We start from the raw sequence: 5,228 nt of genomic DNA, 5'->3' as shown, positions 1-5,228 counted from the left end.
GATCTGGCTAAACCTCAATGCAAATGTGTGTGCCCCCAGCCTGGACAGCGGGTACATTGCTCCTGTCCCTACACCAGGGCCTCACCCCAGTCTACTCTGCTTCCCCAGCTGCTGGCTTTGTGTGGCTCGGATTGCTCTGGCTTGTGGGACACCCCTCAGTCCTGTGCTCCGATCCAGAGCGTGCCCTGGTCTACGTGGAGCCTGCTGCGGAGCGCTGCCCCAGGAACTCCCTCTGGGGACTGCAGCTGGACGCCCGACTCCGCAGCCTCACGGTGCCTTCCTCGTGTCTGCTGGTAAATGGAGCTGACATCCCTCTGCACTGCGTGGAGTCCTTAATGTCCAAGTCACCAGCTCCAGTCCAGGCCCAGGCTGGGCATCTGGCTGGCTCTGTGGAGCTCCAGGCTGCGAATAGGGCTGATCTTGGTTCTGGTCCTGGTTAATGTAACTGAGCCCCTCTCTGCAATCTCGGGGAGGAGACCTGAATTTCCCTAGGCCATGGAGACAGCATTGCCCTCTCAGCTGTGGCAGGGCTGCCGTCCCGTTAGGGTGGAGGGCGGCGTGTGGTGGCTGTTTGCATGCTGCTCCTGTTGATCCAACCCAACGTTCATGTTAGAGCCAGGTCCTCTCCAGACATGCCAAACCTGTGGGGGGGAAAAAACACTGAAATTGTGAGTTGCTTGTTGGCTAGTTTTTTGGCTTGTAGCTTGTTGCTTTCTTTTTCTTTTTATCGGCTCCTGGCAAACAGGGGCAAGGGGGGAGAGAGTCAGGGGTGCACAGTGGGCCCACCACAGTCCCAGACTGCATGCTGTGGGGATCTAGTCACGTAGAGTATTGGGGTTCTTAGGGGTTGGCTTGTTTTGGCCTTGTTTTGAAATGGGATTAGCTTGATTTTTGGTTTATTGTGAAAGTCAGGGTGCCTATTTACCATGCGAAAGTTGGCAACTGTGGTTGTCTCCCCTCTCCTGTAATGTCTCCGCTCCAGAGCAATAGCGCCTCCTGTCGGTTACACGAGTCCCTGTGGGAGTTAGACGTGTCCCATTGCCAGGGGATGCTGCACTTCGGCCCTGTTATGTGTAGACCCCAACCTTGTTAGGTGACAAGGGGGATCCCTGGTAGGTGTGCGATAGGCCACTCGCCCCCTCCTGGGCAGTTGGCAAACCCTGCTGCGTAGGGGCACACTGGGAGCTAGAGTACAGTCTGGGGAGGGTGGGGCTCTAGGAATTGTGCTTTGCACTGAATTTCATTCCCTGATGAGAGGCCCCTCTCCCAGCCTCATGGCTGCATGCCTTCCCCACAGAGGCCCCTCTCCCAGCCTCATCCCATGCCTTCCCCACAGGTGGGGCTGGATGGAGTCTCGCTTGGGTGCAGCTCAGACTGCTCCTCTGATGGGAGGAGCTCCTTCCGCCTGCTGCCGGACCAGCGCCTCCAGAATCTGCACTCCGGCTTCTGCGTCTTTCAGAAACCCAGGAGCCCACGGCTCTTCCTGCAGAAGTGCTCCTCCCATGCCCTACGCTTTGCACTAGATGAAGGTGATAGTGAAGATGTCCTTTGCACATGCTTCGTCTGGCTTCCCTCTCTAAATGGCTCGCTACCCTCTCTCCTTCCCTTTGTACACCTGGGGAGGGGAGGTTCCTGTCCATATCTGCAGTGGCTAACTCGGCCAGAGCCCTGAATGTTCCTGCTGGGAGCAAGGCCAGGCCAGTAGGGGGGCTGCCACCCTGCGCTTCCCATATGGCTAAGCAGGAGGAGTCATGGCTGGATGGGGCACCCTTGTTTGGAACCCCTGCCCCACTTCAGAGGGCTCCCACCCACAGCTCAGGAGCCACCTCTGTGCTCAGGGCTCTAAACAGTGGCCTCAAAGGCACTGCGCCGCAGGCTCTGTGTCTGGCTGGGATTAGTGGACGTGTCACGAAGCACACAGCCCATGGAGAAGGCCAGGGTGTGAATCGCTCCGGTGGGGGCAGCACCTCTCCCAGCTGGCACATCTCACTGTGCCTCTCATTGGGCACTGGTAGGAGGAGGTGCTGAGAGTGATGCAGATCCACCCCCCTCCCCCAAGCATTGCAGAGCTGAGCTTGCTGGGCGCTTGGGAAAGTGTCCCGTTTTCAGTTTGGGGAAACATGGTCGCCCTATGCAGAGAGAGGTGTAGCTCTGTATGCAGGGATTTCTGCTCCTTTTATGCCACCGTGGCAGTGCAAAGGGAGCAGAACACAGCGGAGAAGCTGCCCCTGAGCTTTGATGGTGACCCGTGGCCTTTTGGAAATGCTGTGTTCCGCCCTTGGGCCCCACTGCCTTAGCTGATCTTCTGCACAGCTGTGAGCTCATCTCTGGGCAGTGGGGTGTTTACCAGAGGCTGGAGCGGTGTGATCCTGACACAGCTTTGGCTTGTCTTTCCCCTCAGACGTGCATTGCCCCCGAGCCCAGAGCTGGAGATCCAGGAAAGATAAATGCCTCCACATTGTAGCAGGTGCTCCCCTTGAATGGAATCAGGCCCTGAAGTACTGTCAGAGATTCCAAAACGGGAGCCTCCTCACTCTGAGCAGCCCGGAAGATCGGGTGAGCATCCTTTGCCCAGGGACTGGGCCCTGGGGTCTGGCTAGGCTAGAGGTAACTGACATGACTGTAAACGTTAGACTGCCTAGTGCCAGGGGACCATCGAGGGCTGTGGTGTTAACCTGCTCACTAACCTGTATTAACTAGCACCTGTTCAAATCCTAGTATAGACAAGGCAAGCTGGAATTTGAACATGTTAATTGGTCGAGGCAGATTAGCATTTACAGTCGTGTGTGTTAACTGACTGCCAGGTATCTTGAGTTAACTCGAGTTTAAAACATGGCCACAAACTGCAGCAGACAAATCCTCACTGAGCCCATGAGCAGTTGTCACAGTGTTGGACGGTCACAGGGCTAGATGACATTTGGCCCCCTCTGGACTCTCTGGGGGGTTGGTTGCTAGTTCCCTGTGTCATTAGCATTGCCTGTGGGATAGCCATGCAAATTTTGGCTTTACTTTCCCACTGCTCATTGCTCTTCCCCTCTGCTTCCCCAAGAGTTCAGACCTGAACATCCTTCTCTGTATGAAGAAACCAAGAATCTTGAAACTTAAATTCTTTAGAGTGGAGTCTCTCTCCAGTGCTAACCATTCCCTGGAGGCTGAGCAATGGCTGAAGGGTGTGATAAGGTGCTGCTTAATTCTTTGCATCAGGATTTCTTCATAACATGAGTGTCTCTGCAGAAGGCCCTGCAGGTGTGTTGGTGCTTTTGGACAGGGCTGTGTCTTGGGCAGGGCTGTGTCATGGAGTCCCCGGGCGATGCTCTGGAACTGCTCCCTACGAAGCCAGGCAGGACTCTGGGGAAGTCTCCTTTCTGTGAGCAGACTGTCCACAGGACACACAGCTCGCACAACTTCCACATTCCTGGGTCTGACCTCAGAGCATTCAGCATCCTCTGCCCCTCCGTGCACTTCCCCCAGCGAGTCCGCCCAGGCGGGGTCCTGGGGAAGCCAGAGGGTCCTGCACCCCAACTCCACAGTCAGACATGACTCTCAGCCAGCCAGTAAAACAAAGTTTATTAGATGACAGGAACATGGTCTAAAACAGAGCTTGTTGGTGCAGAGAACAGGACCCCTCAGCTGGGTCCATTTTGCGGCGGGCGGGGGCAGTGAGCCAGACAACCACGTCTGCAGTTCACTCCATGTCCCCAGCCAGCCCCAAAGTGACTCCCCCTCTAGCCCCTCCTCCTCTGGGCTTTGATCCTTTCCTGGGCCAGGTGGTCACCTGATTCCTTTGTTCTCCAACCCTTTAGCTCTCACCTTGCAGGGGGGAAGGGCCAGGCCATCAGTTGCCAGGAAACAGGGTGTCGGCCATTCTCTATGTCCAGACCCCTGCACACACCTGCCCTCTAGGGCTCTGCAATGATCATACACCCTTATCCCATCACCTAGTTACTTAAGACCTGCATAGGGGAAACTGAGGCACCCCCACACTATTCAGAGGAAACATTAAGAACAGTCCCGCTTCGTCACAGGCTGGCCTTACCATGAGGTGAACTGAGGTGGCACCGTGTGGGTGGGGGGGTGCCATCACTAGGACCCAGACTTTCAAAGTTTTGGCCCAAGTGAGGGGATATGGGGGGTGTCATTTGAGCTCCCCACCTCAGGTGCCAAAATTTTGTGGGCCGGCCCTGCTTTTGGGACATAGATGTGATGTGCTCCCCATTGATGGAGGTGTTTCCCTCCCTCCCCAACACACAGACAGGGAGCTCAGAGGGTTCACATCTCATCCCTTCCTGCTGTCTTGAATGTTAGTGTTCAAGCAATTGCATTTGTAGCTAGAGTTGACTGTGCTAGGTGAGTAGATGCTGAGATGTCTTTAGTCTTCGGCATCGGTGTCCAGCACTTCATCAAACACAGAACTAGCTGCCTTGTGCTAACCCTAGAGCTGGTTGCAAGAGGAGTTGCCTTGGAGCGTCTGGACTGGTTTGCATGGTGTCCGCAGGGGTTCTCTGCACAAATGGGCCGATGGGACCTCCTTTAACAAGGATTTGCACAGGTAAGAAGCCCTGAGCCTCATGCAGTTTGCCCCCTGGCGATGGGCAGCCAGCTGTCCCTGAGCTCAGGAACAATGGTACCACCAGGGCAGCACCATCTATGTGCATGGGAGCACACATGCAACGGCTGGACGTTGCGCTTGACCTTTGCAGAAGTGTAAGGGATGACGGGAACTTCCATTGCCTTGCCCAGAAGCCTGGCACAGGGCTCAGCTGTGGTGCACGTCCAGCTAGAGGCCATTCCAAGTTCTTAGCCGTAAGCCCTTGTGAGCCACCCAGTCGCAGTGCCAGGTCTGTCTTACTGGTGAATTTGGTGTTTAGGTGGCTAAACTGAGCCCCGTGCCCTGGAAGTGACCCCTCTAGTGCATGCTGTGGGAAGTGGCACTTCACCACCCCACCATGCTGCTCCTCACTGATGCTTCTCCACCACTCTCTGGTTCCAGCTGGATTCTTCCTGCAGAGGTTCCTAGTGAAATGGTCTGTGTCTTGCTGCTGCAATCTGGCTTCCTGAAGGAGGAGGCGTGCCAGAGACCTCACCACTGGGTGTGTCAGACCCCGCAGAGCAACAGTAAGAATCTGCAGAGCCATCTGCTAGGCTTCTGGAAAGGAGCCTGGATGTCCAGTCTGGAGTGGGGGTTTTTCTTGCTGGAGGATCCCGGGGCTGTGTGTGCCTTGTTCGTT

The 5,228-nt window shown here is 55.8% G+C and overlaps 1 long non-coding RNA gene across 1 annotated transcript; it reads left to right on the top strand.

Moving 5' to 3' along the window:
- Positions 1 to 226: 226 nt before the first annotated feature.
- On the top strand, positions 227 to 4,495 carry LOC141999871 (uncharacterized). The gene is made up of 4 exons (XR_012642101.1): positions 227 to 293; positions 1,337 to 1,529; positions 2,402 to 2,556; positions 4,437 to 4,495. It is a non-coding gene; the product is annotated as an uncharacterized LOC141999871 (long non-coding RNA).
- The last annotated feature ends 733 nt before the right edge of the window (positions 4,496 to 5,228 follow it).

This window comes from Natator depressus, chromosome 16, assembly GCF_965152275.1.
Source record: "Natator depressus isolate rNatDep1 chromosome 16, rNatDep2.hap1, whole genome shotgun sequence".
NCBI lineage: Eukaryota > Metazoa > Chordata > Testudines > Cheloniidae > Natator > Natator depressus.
The sequence above is the reverse complement of the archived record's forward strand: the minus strand, read 5'-3'. Positions and strand labels throughout refer to the sequence as shown.